Source organism: Onychostoma macrolepis, chromosome 16, assembly GCF_012432095.1.
Source record: "Onychostoma macrolepis isolate SWU-2019 chromosome 16, ASM1243209v1, whole genome shotgun sequence".
NCBI lineage: Eukaryota > Metazoa > Chordata > Actinopteri > Cypriniformes > Cyprinidae > Onychostoma > Onychostoma macrolepis.
The window spans coordinates 1,517,886-1,536,293 of NC_081170.1; the positions used below are offsets into that span (position 1 = coordinate 1,517,886).

The 18,408-nt window shown below is 33.1% G+C and overlaps 1 pseudogene; it reads right to left on the reverse strand.

The window, feature by feature from the left end:
• Positions 1-62: 62 nt before the first annotated feature.
• Positions 63-18,292, reverse strand: LOC131521749 (polyadenylate-binding protein 1A-like; annotated as a pseudogene).
• Between the last annotated feature and the right edge of the window lie 116 nt (positions 18,293-18,408).

Genomic DNA, 18,408 nt, shown 5'->3' on the forward strand with positions numbered 1-18,408 from the left:
TAAAATATGCAAAACAGAAGGAAAAACATTTGCAAACACATTCATGTATTTTATTTATTGTTGCAGAACAATATTTTTTAATAGACATTGCATTATTATTATTTTAATGCATATAATTTTTTTTTTTTTTTTTAATGATTAAATCTGTGTGGTCATTGATATCTGTAGGTGCGTCCCAAATTGTGTACTTATGCACTATTCCATGACATTTTGTAGTACACACTATTCCAAAAGAAAAAGAGCACTTTAAATACCCAGATGATGCACTTAGATAACCGAAAAAAACAAGTGTGAAATTCACACTTCATGCTCTCAGCTGACACAGCTTTAACTGAAACGAGCCAATAAAATGAGATAATAAAATTTAAATAAAAGAGCCAATCGCTGATTGGTAAAATCATTGCATCGCTGTTATAAGCATCGGTTCCTATAGAAACCTGAGGCTAGAGCAGCCAATGCTTTTTTAGCACAATTTGAGCATAAGAAACGACATTCATGGGGCAGTTCATTTCAGATTCTGTTGCGGATTTGAAATATGCAATTTAATTGTGACAGTTTTTGAGATTTCAGGATCCTCCCATTCATTTAGATAGGACTTGGTCTTGTTTGAGCTGCTTGGAGGCGTTGCAAACATGGCCACAGAGTGAACAGACTCCTCGAAAGGGACTCCGTCTTGACTTTAGCTTGACAGGATCAACCGGACACAATACAGGAGTGAACTTGCCCAGCATCTGCTTCTGGTTTTCTGCTGAGCTGGACACGGATGAGTCTCCTGGACGAGAACATGCACAAGAAACCACACCAAACCGTTATGATATATAATGACTATTACACAGCGCACACACATACAAGAATCCACAGGTCTACGGTAATAAATCAGCAGCTGTTAGTGAGTGATCTGTGAGAGACGTGAACTTCAGGAGCGTAGATGTGCTGCGGTCGTTACGGTCGGCCAGAGACTGATTCACTGTGAAGAGAGATCATAAACAACTCTATCACGAGCTCCAGATGACACATCACAGACACTGTGTTTTAATTCATTTTAGCAGCTTTCTTTTGATTTTTTGATTTTAAAATGATTTTAATTTCACATTGTGATTATATAATTAATTTGAGAGTTTTTTGATGTTATATTTTAAAATGATTTAACATCACATTTTTATTGTTTAATTTTAGTATGCTTTTTTATTTTGACTTTTCATTTTAAAATGAAAATTATTCAATTTAGTGCGTTTTATTTTTACTTCATTAAAAAAATTATTTTAATCTCACATTTTTTGTGTTATTTTGACATTTTATGTTCAAATTATTTATTTGAATTATATAATTGTTAATATTTAATTTATTTGGTGTTTTATTCTCACTAGTTTTATTATAAATTATTTATTTTAATTTTATATTTCTATGATTTAATTTTTAGTAAGTTTTATTTCAATTGTTTTAATTTATATTTTTAATTTTATTTACATTAAGCTTTTTTATTTTGATTGTTTTTATGTCAAGGCATTTTTATTTATATAGCACCTTTTAACCACATTAATGCTGACCGAGGTGCTTCACAGTAACACAATACAATGATAAAAATAAAAAAAAATGTTTTAAAAAATAAATCAACAATTTAACCCATTAAACCGAATAAATCAAAAATAAGAATTTAACTCACTAAGACCAACATATGCAACAATTATAAATAGGCCTGAGAAAAGAGATACGTTTTTTACTTACTCTTGTTGGATTACAAATTTATAAAATGTTAAATCTAGGTTCCAGTGTAACAGTATACAAACTGAAGAAGTTATATACATTGTATTTAGCATTTATGGTGAAGATGATGACATCAGATGAACGATCCTGTTAAACAAAGTTTGTAGCAAGAGGTTGTCAGTTCCTGTTCTCTTATTGTAAGTCAAATGAGCCAGACGACGGAGACTCTTGCCTTTTGTTTGTAATGGCTCTAGCTGCCCCGGCCCCAATCTTTGGGCAGTTATGCTGATTGGATTAGGAGTGGTTAAATGGGGCAGGTTGCTATACCTGAATACTTCATTTGCATGCTTTGTTTAAGGTCGTCACCCAGGTGCTTTGTCTCCATTCCTAAGCACTGTCCTTTAAATGTATACAAACTACAATGTATCACTGCTTTAGTCAGACTTGGATGACTGCAGCGACGCACAGCGAGTTCTCAATAAAGAGTAACTTCTGTATGAAAGATATCCCAACGTCTCCTGGTCTCTGCTTCGACGAGGAAAAGTTTCCAACACTCTCCTCTGTTTCAATAGAAACTTCTCAGTTTTCACTAAAAACATCTTAATTTGTGTTTTGAAGATGAACCAAAGTCTTATGGGTTGAAGAAGCTCCACTGTATATATATAATTTGTTTACCTGCACGTCATGTGACCCTTCAACAACATCAGAGAACCCTGAACATGCAAATGTGATATTAATTATTAATTTATTACCTTAAAGGGGTCATGAACTGCCTTTGTTTTTTTAAATTTGTCCTGTTCTCTGAGGTCCACTTACAATGTTATCAAGAGTTTTACATCAAAAAACATCATAATTTAGAAGTAATAGGCTATTTTCTGTCCTGTTTTTAACCCCCTCATCAGAACGCTCTGAAAGTTGCTAAAGGAAGGTCAGTTTGTTGCTAAAAGTTGCTTAATGCAGTTTTGATGTCGTTGCGCGTTTACGTCATTACGTAATCACGACGCAAAATTGTGTCACAACATCAAATCTCAGCTAAAAAATATTTTATATTTGTTATTTTGGATTTCTTTGTAAAATAATATGCATAATATAATATAAAAATATAAATAACTGTATTTTAAATACATTGAATTATTGAACACATTTTTGAATGATTACAATTGAAGTTTTTTTAATAGCTAGTAAACCAGTAATACTACACATTCTCATCAATTATGCTTTAATCAGTGTGTTAGTTAGTAGTTAGTTCGTATGCTACACTCTTAAGAAAAGTGTGTAAAAGTAGGGCACAATCTACTACGTTAATATGAAAGAATTTTCCGTATTGGTTTTTTACCTGCATTTTAATTTACGCATTGTGTTTTCGGGTTACAGGGTTATAATGCTGGATAATGGATGATGTCCTGGAAAATTACTAGTAGCCTATCTTTTCCATTTTTCTTACAGTGTACTAATTGATCAACAATCACAGGTACAAGCTACTAACAAAGTGTATCATAAATGAATAATTATTCAATTATTATTATTAAGCAATTGCAAACAGCAGCTAACTCAATTCATGTAATGTGTGGCATCTTTGGTTTTCCTCTTTTTGTGTAATTTAGATGGAAAATGTGTGCCTTTTTATTGTCTGAGTCACTCATCAAAAGCTGCTAAAAGTTGCCAAATAAATGTAAAAAAATCGCTAAATTTGTTGTTAGGTGCTTTTGGAAGAAAAAGGGGGTAGTCTGAAAAGTTGCTAAATTTAGCAGCACTGGATCCTGCTTCACCGAGGTATTCGGTAATAAAAGTATTTTTTCTGATTTGTGATTTTTTTTTAATTATTATTTTTATATATAAGATGTGTGTCAAGTCACAGGCGGTCTCTCGCGCCGCACGAGGTAGGGACAGGGTTGCCAGGTTTTCACAAAAAAACCCGCTTAATTGCAACTCAAAACTGGCCCAATCGCGTTTCGAGGGGTCCCACGGTAAAAATCGCGTTCCGTGGGATATAATACACGTGTTTTGGAATAGTTCCCCTGATAAAACTCTCATTCCAGATGCTAAATATCACGTTATTGGAGTCGCTTTAACCCGCGGAAACAGTGTTAAAGTAGCTCACTTGGCAACACTGAGAGAAGCGGAAGAAGAAGACGTCCTCGCCGGATGTTTTTTTAAATTATTTTTTTAGTTCCATAAGTACAAGACAAAAAATACAAGGCAGATATAAAGCAATGTCGTACAGTTTAAAGCATGTAAGACAGAATAACAACAACAAAACATAAAATGAAAATAATATATGAAAACAAAAAAAAAAAAAAAAACAGGACAAAAAAGTGCTATACCTAGGGCAGTGAGGTACAAAAGGTACATTTATCACAAACACTATGAATATATCTGCTAACGGCTGCATTTACAGGATAACATCTGTGAATAATTTTGTGTAAAGTACTTCTTTTTATTAGAAATAATATATTTGTATGGTCATGTCCAAACGCTATGCCAATGAGGTTTAAGCCATTTGGATTTACATGGAGAACTGGATCTTGGTTTCTTATCAAACTGTTTTTAAAATGTTTGTCAAAAAAAGGAGAGACCATTTCCAAAAGTTGGGGATTTTGTAGGGTTGTGTTATTGATATTTACATCTGAGAATTTGGTTAAAATGATTATGCCACTGGGAATAGCCTTAATTACTTTGTTAAATTCTTTTTCATTTACAGTCCTCGCCAGATGTTGCGTAAGGTTTATATTTTATATTTTTACGTAAGAGCAGAATAAGAGTAGCGCGAGCAACTCAAAAGATAAAAGGCGAACATCAAGGTAATGGACTGGACTGTATGACGGTCAAATAACTGGATAAAACTGTCTGCCAATTGCAGTAAATGTCATATCAATGTACTACTAGATCTATGTGCGTCTTGCCTCCTCCTTGTTAACATGAAAAACTGTTTCCACCACGAGAAATAAATAAATAAACAAATATATTTGCAAATTTTTCCTTGCATTTGTGAGATATAAACTCAGAATTTATAGCTATAAAATCGCAATTCTGCGGAAAAAAAATCAGAAATTGCTAGAAAAGAAGACAGATTTGTGAGATTAAAAGCCGCAATAATTTTTTATCCCATGGCAAAAACAAGCTTCCATATGTTCATCTAATTTTTCTTTCGTAAAAATACAGTTCGACTATGATCTGCAATAAGTTAGTGTTTCTGATTTCTTGCTATACTTACACTATATTCATAATCCGGATTATGTGTCACTTGTCATACAGTAGACTCATGTATTTAAAAAAAAAAAAAAAAAAGACAGAACACTCTTATTTTATTCTCCAATTACTCATTGACTTTGGAAACAACCCATATTAATTATTATTATTATTATTTTTTTAGTGGATTTACTTTCACTGTTATGGAAGTAAACTATGATAAATTTCTTTGAAACAAAAAGCATAAAAATGTATTGTATTGTATTTATGCATTATTTGCATTTTTGTGTTTTAATGGTTTGGCAATATTGTATGTACACACAATCCTGGCAATAAAGTTAATTAAATTAATTACACTAATAGTAGTACCTAGTAACCTGTTTGGATTTAGTGACAATAGCTTTTTATTGCAAAAGTTACATCTGCCTCGACTTAACTTTAATGTGGAAAATGAAGTATGCATTGCGATTTAAAAATAAAAACAAAACAAAAAAATTAGAATAAAAATGCCTCGCAAAAAGCAAACCAGAAAAAAAATACATATTTGCAAACATGTTTATTTATCACAACAATATTTTTAATAGACACTGAATTATTAAAGTCATTAAAATAATTTTTTAAAAATCAAATGAATATAAATTTTTATAATTGTTCAATCTGTGTGTGGTCATTGATATCTGTGTCTCAGATGGCTTGAATAGCAGAGCTGCTAAACGATATCTGAGCCGCTTCCATCGGCTGATGAGACTGAAGAACAGCAAGCGCTTCATTCACCTGAACACACACACACACACACACACACTTCAGAAACAAATCACACATTGAAGCAACTAGGGATGCATGATATTAGATTTTTGCCGATATCCGATATTTTCCAAATAATTTTGGCCGATGCCGATACCGATATATATTTCCCTTTGTTTTGAAACAACACCAAGTCTCTCCCGTGTGGAAATTATAAACAAATAATTTTAAATTTTGGTTAGTTTTGATGAACAACGTATTTGTTAGGAGTAATACACTTTATTAAAGTTCTTTTTTTAATGAGAGTACACTGAAAACCTTGAAAATAACTAAAAATTTAAATCAATCTCTGCTGTGTTTTTTTTTTTTCTCTCAGACAGATGCGGTTGAAACTTTAACATTTTATTTGTGGTTTTAACATTAATAGATGGTCTAAAGCAGAAGAGCTGTAAAAATTCTAAAAATCTTTTAGAGCTCCTTATGTTTAAGTTTTCATAATCCATTTGTATAATCCACAAGTGTCATGTTTGTGATTTTTATTCATGTAAATACTGCGATACTGCTTTATTTATTCAGAAACACAAGTATCTTAATGATATTTGTGTATTTTACATTTTATTACAAGTAGGCCAACAGCGCCCCCATTTTAAGTAAATAAAATGCTTTACTGCAAGGGCTAGAAACTGTTGACTCTCACACACACCAGACGCGTCGTTCTGGACATGCATTCTCAAATTAAATGCAGAGATCCAAATCAGTAAATCTAATCATCATTCACACTGCTGACGTGACCTTATCACTATCACAACCTGAGCACATGTGAGTTAAAGGGATAGTTCACCCAAAAATTTAAATTCTGTCATTAATTACTAACCCTCATGTCGTTTCAAACCCGTAAGACCTTCGTTCATCTTCAGAACATCAAATTAAGATATTTTTGATGCATTCCAAGAGCTCTCTGACCCTCCATAGACAGAATGGCGCTATAGAGTGACGCGGAGGAGACGAATTGTTGAATAAATTCGTTATTTTCGTTTTCTTTGCGCACAAAAAGTATTCTCGTAGCTTTGTAAAATTACGGTTGAACCCCTGATTTCACATGGATTATTTTAATTGGACCTTGATCATGTTAGTATCCTTGCTATCTATGAGAGGGTCAGAGCTCTCGGAATGCATCAAAAATATCTTAATGTATTTTCCGAAGATGAACGAAGGTCTTACGGGTTTGGAACGACATGAGGGTTAGTAATTACTGACAGAATTAAAATTTTTGGGTGAACTATCCCTTTAATCCTCTTATCGGCAAGGCATATCGGCATAATTTTTCATATCTGGCCAGTGCCGATATTTACATTTAAAGCCATTATCGGCCGATTATCCGATAACGCTCCGATAATATTGTGCATCCCTAAAAGCAACCGAAGCTAAATCAGCAGGAACGGACCTTGATGCACAGAGACTGATGGCAGCGCAGCAGCTGCCGAAGCTCAGACTCATCCGTCTCCAGCAGCATCTCCGTGATCTGATTCGCCAGCGGCCCGACTGTGTCCTGCACCAGCGGGAAGAGACTGAGACCTGCGGGATCAAACTACATCAGACGAGAGCTTGACAGGATCAACCGGACACAATAATACAGGAGTGAACTTGCCCAGCATCTGCTTCTGGTTTTCTGCTGAGCTGGATGAGCTCAGAGTCTCCTGGACCTGAACATGCACAAGAAACCACACCAAACCGTTATGATATATAATAACTATTACACAGTGCACACACATACAAGAATCCACAGGTATACAGTAATAAATCAGCAGCTGTTAAGGCCCGTTCACACCAAGCACTAAAAAAAATCGTTCTCAGTATTAAAGAATAGCAGAGTCCACACCACAGCTATAACGATAAAGGCACAGAGAAACGATATCGTTGGAATCACTTCCAGAACGATTTTTTCAATGAACAATACAAACATTGACAGCCAATCAGAATCAATCCTGCTATAACAAGCTGGAGAATTTAAAGCGGCAGACGAATGTGCGCTTAGAATAAACAGACGATATCGTTCGCTGGTGTGGACGCTAATATCGTTATCTTTATAGTAGTGTCGTCAAATGATTAATCGTGATTAATCGCATCCAAAATAAAAAATTATGTGTGTGTACTGTGTATATTTATTATGTATATAAATACACATACATGCATGTATATATTTAAGAAAAATTTTATGTTTATATATTAAATATATTTATATATAATATAAATTATTTGAATATAAATATAAACGTAAATACATGTAAATATTTGCAAAAAATTTTGCTGTATGTGTGTGTCTCTATATATACACATAATAAATATATACAGTACACACACATATTATGTAAACAAAAACTTTTATTTTGGATGCGATTAATTGCGATTAATCGTTTGACAGCACTACTTTATAGTTATTATTTTTGGTGTGAAGAGGGCTTTAGTCCGTATGTTCCCATCCACCTATTTTTATGCGCGTTTGGAATATCGCATTAAAAAAAAAACATTGGAAGGAAACGGCAAGATACGCATGAATTAAAAAAAATGCGCATAAAAACTACGCACAACTGAGTAGGATACATTTTTTAAAATGCACATAAACTACAATAAAAACACATTTACCGAATAAATTCCACCATGTGCATCAAAAAATCATGTGACTTTGCACGATGGGATGGGATAAATTGACCGATCTCGTTCACAGCATCTATATGTTGTTATGGTCGCTCTGAAACGCCCGAGCAAAGTCTGTCATCAAAGTAGCAGCATCCGCCTCCGAAAGCAATGACAGCATTTATTGTGTTTCGTCTGGCGCAAGTAAATTATCCTATATGAAAATTATTATATTAAGTGGCTTCTCCTACATTTCTTGGTGATACTTAACTAGTGCCAGTTTATCAGAAAGTGACGATTTTGTTCTCTTTAAGCTGTTGAATGGTAACTGTGCTTTATTCGCAAATGTTTTATGCGACATTTCAGTTTTGTGCATAGGTTAAATTCGAATCTTTGGATGGAAACATAGCTAGTAAGTGATCTGTGAGAGACGTGCACCTGTTGAACAGCCCATTGCTGCTGCGGTTCACTTGTGAACTCGTGATGATTGTGAACTTCAGGAGCGTAGATGTGCTGCGGTGCTGCGCTCACAGGTGACCAGAGACTGTGATTCACTGCAAGAGAGGGATGATAAAAAATGATGACACATCACAGCCTTTTTTTAAAGTATGTTTTATTTTGACCTTTTTTTATTTTTTATTATTTATTTAAATTTCACATTTTTAAAATTTAATAAACTTTCAGTATATTTTAACTTTTAATTTTAAAATGATTTATTTTAATTTCACATTTTCATGATTTTATTACTTTTAGTATGTTTTATTTTGACTTTATTTAAAAAAAATATTTTCATTTCAAATTTTTACGATTTAATTTTAGTATGCATTTTATTTTGACTTTTTAAAATTATTTATTTTAATTTCATTTTATGAATTTTAGTGTTTTCATTGTTTTTACTTAAACTATTTATTTATTCTCATTTAATTTTTAGTATGTTTTTAATTTCATGTTTGTATGATTAAATTTTGTATGTTTTATTTAGTTAAATTTTAGTGTTTTATTTTGATTGTTTTTATTTCAAATTAATTAATGTTACTTTGACATTTTTATTATTTGATTAATTTTATTATATGTTTTATTGATTGATTTCATTTTAAAATTATTAATTAAATTTGGCATTTTTATGATTTGATTAATTTGTGTTTTATTTTTATTGTTTGTTTTTAGAAATCATTTGTTTATTTAATTGAAATTTTTATGAATTAAAGAAATGAAACATCTCTATTATTTAAAGTGATACTTCACTCAAAAATGACAATTGTGTCATCATTTAATCACTCTTCTGTTATTCAAAACCAGTATAACTTTGGTTCATCTTCAATTCATATGGATTCGCGTTATATTTTTTTAGTTTTGGTTACCTGGACTTTGAAAGGAGGGACAGTAATCTCTCTGGTTTCATTAAAAACATTTTCATTTGTGTTTTGACAATTAACCAAAGCATTTTGGAGTGAACTGTCCCTTTAAGTAGCTCCGCTCACCCTGAGGACTGATGCAGTGAGATCTGTGCTGAGGCTGGGTGATGCTGTATGAAGAGAGATCCTGCACCTGTGAAGTAATAACACAGCTCGTCACCTGTGTTTCTCTGTGTCAGTGTGTGGATGATCAGAGAGTGTGCTGTGAATCTGGACCTGCTGCTGGCGTCTCATCATGTGTTGGTGGATGAGCAGAGCCTGGCGCTCCTTCTTCCTCTGGGCCAGAGCCACGTATATGGGCTTGGAGTCAATGATGCGACAGTTCATCTCAGTGATGGCTCTGGTGGCTTCTTCAGGAGACGAGAAGCAGACGAATCCGAAGCCTCGGCTGCGGCCGCCGTCTGTCATCACCTGAACGGAAAACCCTATGGATCTTCGCATTTACTGGGTTACAAATAAATAAATACAGACTCATTACTACCTTAGCGCTGGTGATGTTCCCGTACGGAGAGAACTCTCTGAGCAGCCATTCGCTGTCCACGCTGTCACTCAGATTCTTCACGTACAGATTCACGCCCTGTCAGGACGATCAAAACACATTCACAAGAACGATAACTACAATGATAACTATAACAGTAACTACAAGGATAACTTTCAATATAACTAAAGTGGTAACTATAACAATTAATATAACACACACAAAAACTATAACGATAACTGTAATAACTATAAAAGTAACTATAATGATAACAACAACTATAACGATAACTATAACAATAGCAATAACTATAACAATAAGTATACCACTATATCAATAACTAAAACAATAACCTTAATGATGACTAACAATAACTTCAGCGAAAACTATAACAATAACTTTAACGATAAATATAGCAATAGCTAAAACAACTTCGGCGATAACAATAAGTGTAATGATAACTATAACAAATATAATACGATAACTAACAATAATTTCAGTGATAACTATAACAATAATCATAACTACAACAATAATGATAACAACAACTATATTGGTAACTATAACAATAGCAATAACTATAACAATAAGTATACCACTAAACCGATAACTAAACCAATAACCATGACGATAACTAACAATAACTTCAGCGATAACTATAACAATAACTTTAGCGATGAATATCAAAATGACTAAATCAACTTCAGCGATAACAATAACTGTAATGATAACTATAACAATAGCAATAACTATACCACTATACCAAATTTACCGATAACTAAAACAATAGCCATAATGATAAACAATAACTTCAGCGATAAATATAACAATAACTAAAACGACTTCAGCGATAACAATAACTGTAATGATAACTATAAGAAATAAAATACGATAACTAACAATAAATTCAGTGATAACTATAACAATAACCATAACTATAACAATAATGATAATTATAACTATAACTTCAGCGATAACTATAACAATAGTGCTAAGTATAACAATAACCATAATGATAACTATAGCAATATAATAACTATAATAAAGATAACTATAACTTAAGCAATAACTATAACAATAACTTTCATAATAAATATAACAAACTATAATGATAACTATAACAATAACTATAACGATAATAATAATAACTATAACAAAAACTATAACTAATTTGAGAACTAACAATAATGATAACAATAACTTCAGTGATAACTACAACAGTAGCTCTAACTATAACAATAACCATAATGATAACTAAAACACTAACTAACTACTTTTGCGATAAATATAACAATAACTAAAGTGATAACAATAACTTTAATGATAACTATAACATGATAACTAACAGAAACCATAACAATAACTTCAGCAATAACTATAACAATAACCACAACTATAGCAATAATGGTAATTACACTGATAACTTCAGCAATAATAGGGCTAACTATAACAATAACCATAGCGATAACTATTGCAATAACTTATTATAACTTTAATAAAGTTGACTATAACTTAAGCAATGACTATAACAATAACTTTGGCAATATATATATATATATATATATATATATATATATATAACCCGAATTCCAGAAATGTTGGGAAGTTTTTAAATTTGAGTAAAATGAAAACTAAAAGACTTTCAAATCACACGAGCCAATATTTTATTCACAATAGAACATAGAGAACATAACAAATGTTTAAACTGAGAAATATTATCCAATAAATGAGCTCCCTTTTATGTTCCATGAAGATATTTTGTAAATTTTCTACCGTAAATATATCAAAACTTCATTTTTGATTAGTAATATGCATTGCTAAGATCTTCATTTGGGCAACTTTAAAGGCGATTTTCTCAATATTCAGATTTTTTGCACCCTCAGATTCCAGATTTTCAGCCATATATTGTCCTATCCTAACCATACATCAATGGAAAGCTTATTTATTAATCTCAATTTCGAAAAATTGACCCTTATGACTGGTTTTGTAGTCCTGGGTCACATATAAAGATTAATTTTACTGATAACATGGTTTATTTATTTATTTTTACTGTTCAAGATTTCCATATGTTAATGTTTGTGCCACGATAACCGTGTAGTGAAAAATCCTATAGCCCTGTATGTTGAAGTGTGGTCACATTTACCATTGTTTGGCAAATTCCAGTCATTTCAATAGGAATCAATGCATTTGGAAATTTCGCATGAGGGCCAAAGCTTTCCAAATGCAGATTTGGCATCGGGTTCACCGCGTCGACCAGCAGAAAGCTGCTTGGATTTAAAGTCCTACACTATTGACACTGGACTTGCTCCTAGTGAAATTTGACTCATCTGACCTCACCTCTGTAGTTCTGAGTATTGAAGTGCATGAGTAATAAACACAGAGTATCTGATACCTGACAGCGCATGATGCGCTCCTGCTGGATCTGCTCAAAGCGTCGCTTCAGCTCGGCCTGACGCTCTCTTCTCTTCTGAGCGCGGCCCACAAACACCCTTCTGCCGCTCAGCTCCGTCCGGTTCAGCTCCTCCACCGCCTTCCGGTGACAGCACACAACACAGAAAACCAGTCAGCTTTTTATTTCTTAATGACCATTTTCACTCTCTCACAAAATCAACAAACAAATAAAATCAACAGAATACCGCAGGAAACATACTAAGGAGCAGTGTTGGGTGTAACTAGTTACTGTAATTTAATTACTTTTCCCTTGAAAAAGTAAAGTAAGGGATTGCTCTTATTTTGTCTGTAATTTAATTACAGTTACTTCTTATGTAATTTAACTTAATACTGTGTATAGACTGTGGAACATATATATACAATAGTGGATTTAACATCAAATTTTAAAGTCTAACCTTAAAATGCATGATTTTTATGTACCCTTCTCACTTTGGTGAGTTAATAAGAATATTGGTAACACTTTAGTGTCCAATTCTCACTATTAACTAGTTGGTTATTAGCATTAATATTACTGGGATATTGGCTGTTTATTATTACTTAAAAAGCACATACTTTATTAATGTCTTATTCTGCAAGAGCTTATTGCTCCAGAAGGAAAAACCATGCATTAAGAGCCGGGGGGTGAAAACTTTTTGAATTTGAAGATCAGGGTAAATTTAACTTTGTGTTCTGGGAAACATGTAACTATCTTCTGTAGCCTCTGAAGGGCAGTACTAAATGAAAAAATTTAGTTTTTATTTAAGCAAAATAAGAAAAATTTACACATCTCCATTCTGTTCAAAAGTTTTCACCCCCGTCTCTTAATGCATGGTTTTTCCTTCTGGAGCATCGGTGAGTGTTTGAACCTTCTGTAATAGTTGCGTATGAGTCCCTCAGTTGTTCTCAGTGTGAAAAGATGGATCTCAAAATCATACAGACATTGTTGGAATGGGTTCAAATAACACAAAAATGCTGGAAAACCAAATAATTTGTGTGAGCTGAGGGATTTTTCTGAAGAACAGCAGGCAGTTTAACTGTTCAGGACAAACAAGGGACTCATAAACAACTATCACTAAACAAAAACACACAGCTGTGGATCATTCAGCTAACAACACAGTATTAAGAATCAAGGGGATGTAAACTTTTGAACGGGGTCATTTTTATAAATTATTATTTTCTCTTGTGGACTATATATGTAAACATCTTTTATGTGAAATATCTTATTCAGGTCAGTACTAAATAAACAATAACATGCATTTTCTATGATCCCTCTTATTTTGGTAAAATAATTTAGCAAATTCTGAAAGGGGGGTGTAAACTTTTGACCTCAACTGTATGTATTTTCGATATCAGTTTTACAATCGTCAGTATAAAGAGTAAAAAGCAACGTTTTTTACTGAGCCTGAGGTATAGTTTTAGGCTTGTCCAGATGTTTCAAAATCATTACCTCTGTGTCTTCAGTACTGTGATTTTGCTTATATGTGACCCTGGAGCACAAAACCAGTCTTAAGTCGCTGGGGTATATTTGTAGCAATAACCAAAAATACACTGTATGCGTCAAAATGATCAATTTTTCTTTTATGCCACAAATCATTAGGATATTAAGTAAAGATCATGTTCCATGAAGATATTTAGTAGATTTCTTACCGTAAATGTATAAAAATTTCATTTTTGATTAGTAATATGCATTGCTAAGAACTTCATCTGAACAACTTTAAAGACAATTTTCTCAATATTTAGATTTTTTTGCACCCTCAGATTCCAGATTTTCAAATAGATGTATCTCAGCCAAATATTGTCCGATCCTAACAACTCATACATCAATGGAAAGCTTATTTATTCAAAAATTTGAAAAATTTGAAAAATTTACACTTAAGACTGGTTTTGTTGTCCAGGGTCACATATGCAAACTGGTATCTAATTTACCCTCAACTGAATTTAAAAGCTGAATTTAAAATATTACTGCAAATTATGCATTTAACTTTTGCTTTTTTGCAACAAAATCTTTATTTAATATCCTAATGATTTTTGGAATAAAATAATACAATGTACAATGTATTGCTACAAATATACCTGTGCTGCTTATGACTGCTTCTGTGCTCCAGGCTCACATATTTTATATATATGGTAAATTAGATTTGTTTGTAATATAATATAAAAAACTGTATTTTTTTAAATACATAGAATTATTGAACACTTACACATGTTTGAATGATTACAATTGAAGTTTTTTTAATAGCTAGTAAACCAGTAATACTACACATTCTCATCAATTATGCTTTAATCAGTGTGTTAGTTAGTAGATAGTATGCTACACTCTTAAGAAAAGTGTGTAAAAGTAGGGACAATCTACTACGTTAATATGAAAGAATTACGCATCGTGTTTACAGGGTTATAATGCTGGATAATATCCTGAAAAATCTTTTTAATTTTTCTTACAGTGTACTAACTGATCAACAATCGCAGATACAAGCTACTAACAAAGTGTATCATAAATGAACAATTTTGTGTAATTTGGATGGAAAATGTGTGCATGAGTCACTTATCAAAAGCTGCTAAAAGTTGCTAAGTTGGCAACACTGTAAAGAACCTTTATTTTGAAGAGTGTGTCGTTCGATGCACACGTCATCACTCACCCGTCTGGCATCGCTGTGACTCTCAAAGCTGGCGAAACCGAAGCCTCTGGAGCTGCCCTTCTCATCCGTCATGACCCGCACGCTCAGAGTCGGGCCTCGCATACAAACAACAGACGCGATAAAACATGAGCAAAACCTTTCATTTCAACCACATAAACACTCACCGAATTTACTGAACATCTCCGTCAGCATCTCGTCATCTACATCCGTCCCGAAGTTCTTGATGAAAATGTTCGTGAACTCTTTGTTTCTCGCCTGCATTTCAGCCTCGCGCTCCTTTTGAGACTTGAAGTGTCCCACGAACCTTAAAGATGCAACATTTGAAACTTACAAAGCGCTATTCTGGCCTTTAAACATGAGTTTGTTTCTTCATCCGATTTGGAGACATGCATCTAACAACGTCTTAATGCTGGATTCGTCACAGCTTTTATCTTCTCCAGATGTTAACTGATGCGTGCTGTGGATTATTGTGATGTTTTTATCAGACTCTCATTCTGACGGCACCCATTCACTGCTGAGTGAAACCTGATGAAGAAACAAACTCAGAAGTGTGAACTATTCCTTTAAGTTTCAGTCTCAACTTACACTTTCTGCTCATTGATCAACATGCCGTTAGTTTCTCGATGGCTTTTCCAGCAGCTTCATGCGTCTCGAAGTGCACGAACCCAAAGCCTTTCGATCCGTTTTCATCGCAGACCACCTTCACGGAAAGAAACGTGCTTCAGCTTCTCCTGCACTCAGTACAGATCTAATGTTGTACAACAGAGCAGAACGAGCAGCTCGTGTCTTACTTTACAGGATAAGATGGTTCCGAAGGTGGAGAAGATGTCATACAGGCCCTCGCTGTCGATGGATCTCTCCAGGTTCTTGATGAAGATGTTTCCCACGCCGCTCTTCCTCAGCGAAGGGTCTCGCTGGGACCACATCAGACGCATGGGCTTCCCCTGCATGAGGTCAAAGTTCATGGTGTCCAAGGCTCGCTCGGCTGGGACGAACCAACATCATGATTCAGATCTCATTATGAGCTTCTAGACTGAATGAATCACTTTAAATGCAGATGTTGTGGAGTTTGAAAAACACACACGCTTCGACTAAAATTCTCTGGAGAGATATAATGCTCTTTTTGGCCTGAGTTACAATTATTTAACCCTCATAACGCATCCAGGTTTGTTTTGAACCTGAAGAAAAACATTTCTAAAATTGTTTATTTTTATTTTTATTTTTTAGCAAATGCTTTAAGACGTTCAAAATACACATAATATATTTTCTTTTATTTATTTATGTTTTTTTTTTATTATTATTACTATTTTTATTAAGAGATACAAGCATTTTATTTATTTATTTTTTTAAAGTGACATTTAATTTTTGGGCACATTTTGAGCAGGTATGTTAAACATTTTTTTTGCAAAATTATCTATAAAATTATGTTACAGTCAAAAACATATATTCAGCCTTTTCCTCATATCTCACACACTTTAGGGACTGAATTTTGTTGATGAACATGAACCATTGCAGCATGAAAAACAGATCACTTTTTTAACATTAAAGTTAAAGTTTATGCAAGTAAAATGAATGTATTTTGTTTGAAAACTTTTCAGGGTAATATTAATATTGTTTTGATAGAAATAAATGTGTAGGTTTCGTAAATTTGGACTGTTTTTGAGTAAATTTATAGAAATGTAATTTAACTCCATTCATTCCAATGGGGTTAATATACTGATAATTCTCAGATTATATATTCTTATAAATTACATGCAATATTCAAATAAGATTTCACAAAAAATCTGGTGCGGTTGTGTTATTGAAATCGCATGGAATTTCACTGCAAAAAATGATTTTCTTCCTTAGTATTTTTGTCTTATTTTTTGAAAATATTATCCAAATTTTGTTAAAATAAGCAAAAATATCTGCCAAAGGTAAAAAACTAAAAACTAAACAAAAAAAATCTTGTTTAGCCTTTGAATAAAGGTTATTTTTCTGACCCCACTGGCAGATATTTGTACATGTTTTAAGCAAAAACTAACAAAATTTGGATAATATTTTCAGAAAACTAGTCAAAATATCTTAATTCATTTGACTTGTCAAGTAAATGCATCTTGATTCAAGAATTTGTATATTTTTATACTAGAACACAAGACAAAGAAAATCATTTTTTGCAGTGTTCTAAATATTTAAAAAGGGGTTAATGCAGTGAAATCATGGTAATAAAATTTTGATTTTTTTTTTTTTCACATTCACTCATTAATGATTGGTTGCTGATCAGATACAATATTGTTTTAGTTGAAAATATTAAGACTATTTGATAAAATAACGATTCTTCGGGTCCAAACGGACTCGGAATGTGAAGAAAGTATAGAGATTTTGTATGCATTATGAGGGTTGATAGGAAACGTGGTGAGAGTTGATTATTAATGATAAATGTTTACCGTCAGCGGCTCGCTCGAAGTTGACGTACGCGTATCCGAGCGAGCGGCAGGTGAGTCGATCTCTGCAGACTCGGATCGATTGAACCGAACCGAGAGATCTGAATCGCTCGAACAGCATGGCTTCAGTCACGTCCGGCTCCAGATCGCCCACATACAACGAGCTGCTCACCTTCATCTTCATCTTCATCACAGACAGATATCAAATATCGATGCAGAACTCAGAGCGTCCGAGATTCACTCAGAAAAACGCTTGTAACGATCAACGAGTCGGATTTAAAAGATTCGGTCAGATCGAAAATAAACATTCCGGTTATGATCATCATCGCCGTGTTTTATTCTGCACACTAAAGTTTAAACGGCAACATCACATCAAATCACGCACTCTGTGTGCTGCACATATGACGGATTTATATATTATAATATTACAATGTACTAGAAATAAACATACAATGTTTTATTGAATCCTTTAAGAAACTTTTATTATGTTTTGTTGTTTTTCTTATGGACGCGACTTTTGTTGAGTCTAGTTTTGTGTTCCACTGAATAATAAATATCAAAAATGTAATTTTAAGTGATCTATTTATTTAAGGACCCGTTTTTAGTGTTTGAAAGATTTTATAAGCCTTAGTGTTATTAAAAGATTGAGATTTTTATTTAAACCTGGTTTTTCCTTTAAGGCAAATTTATTTATTTATACATACACGCGCACACACACGCACATTTTTTTGTTAAACCATGTTTTTATTTAATAT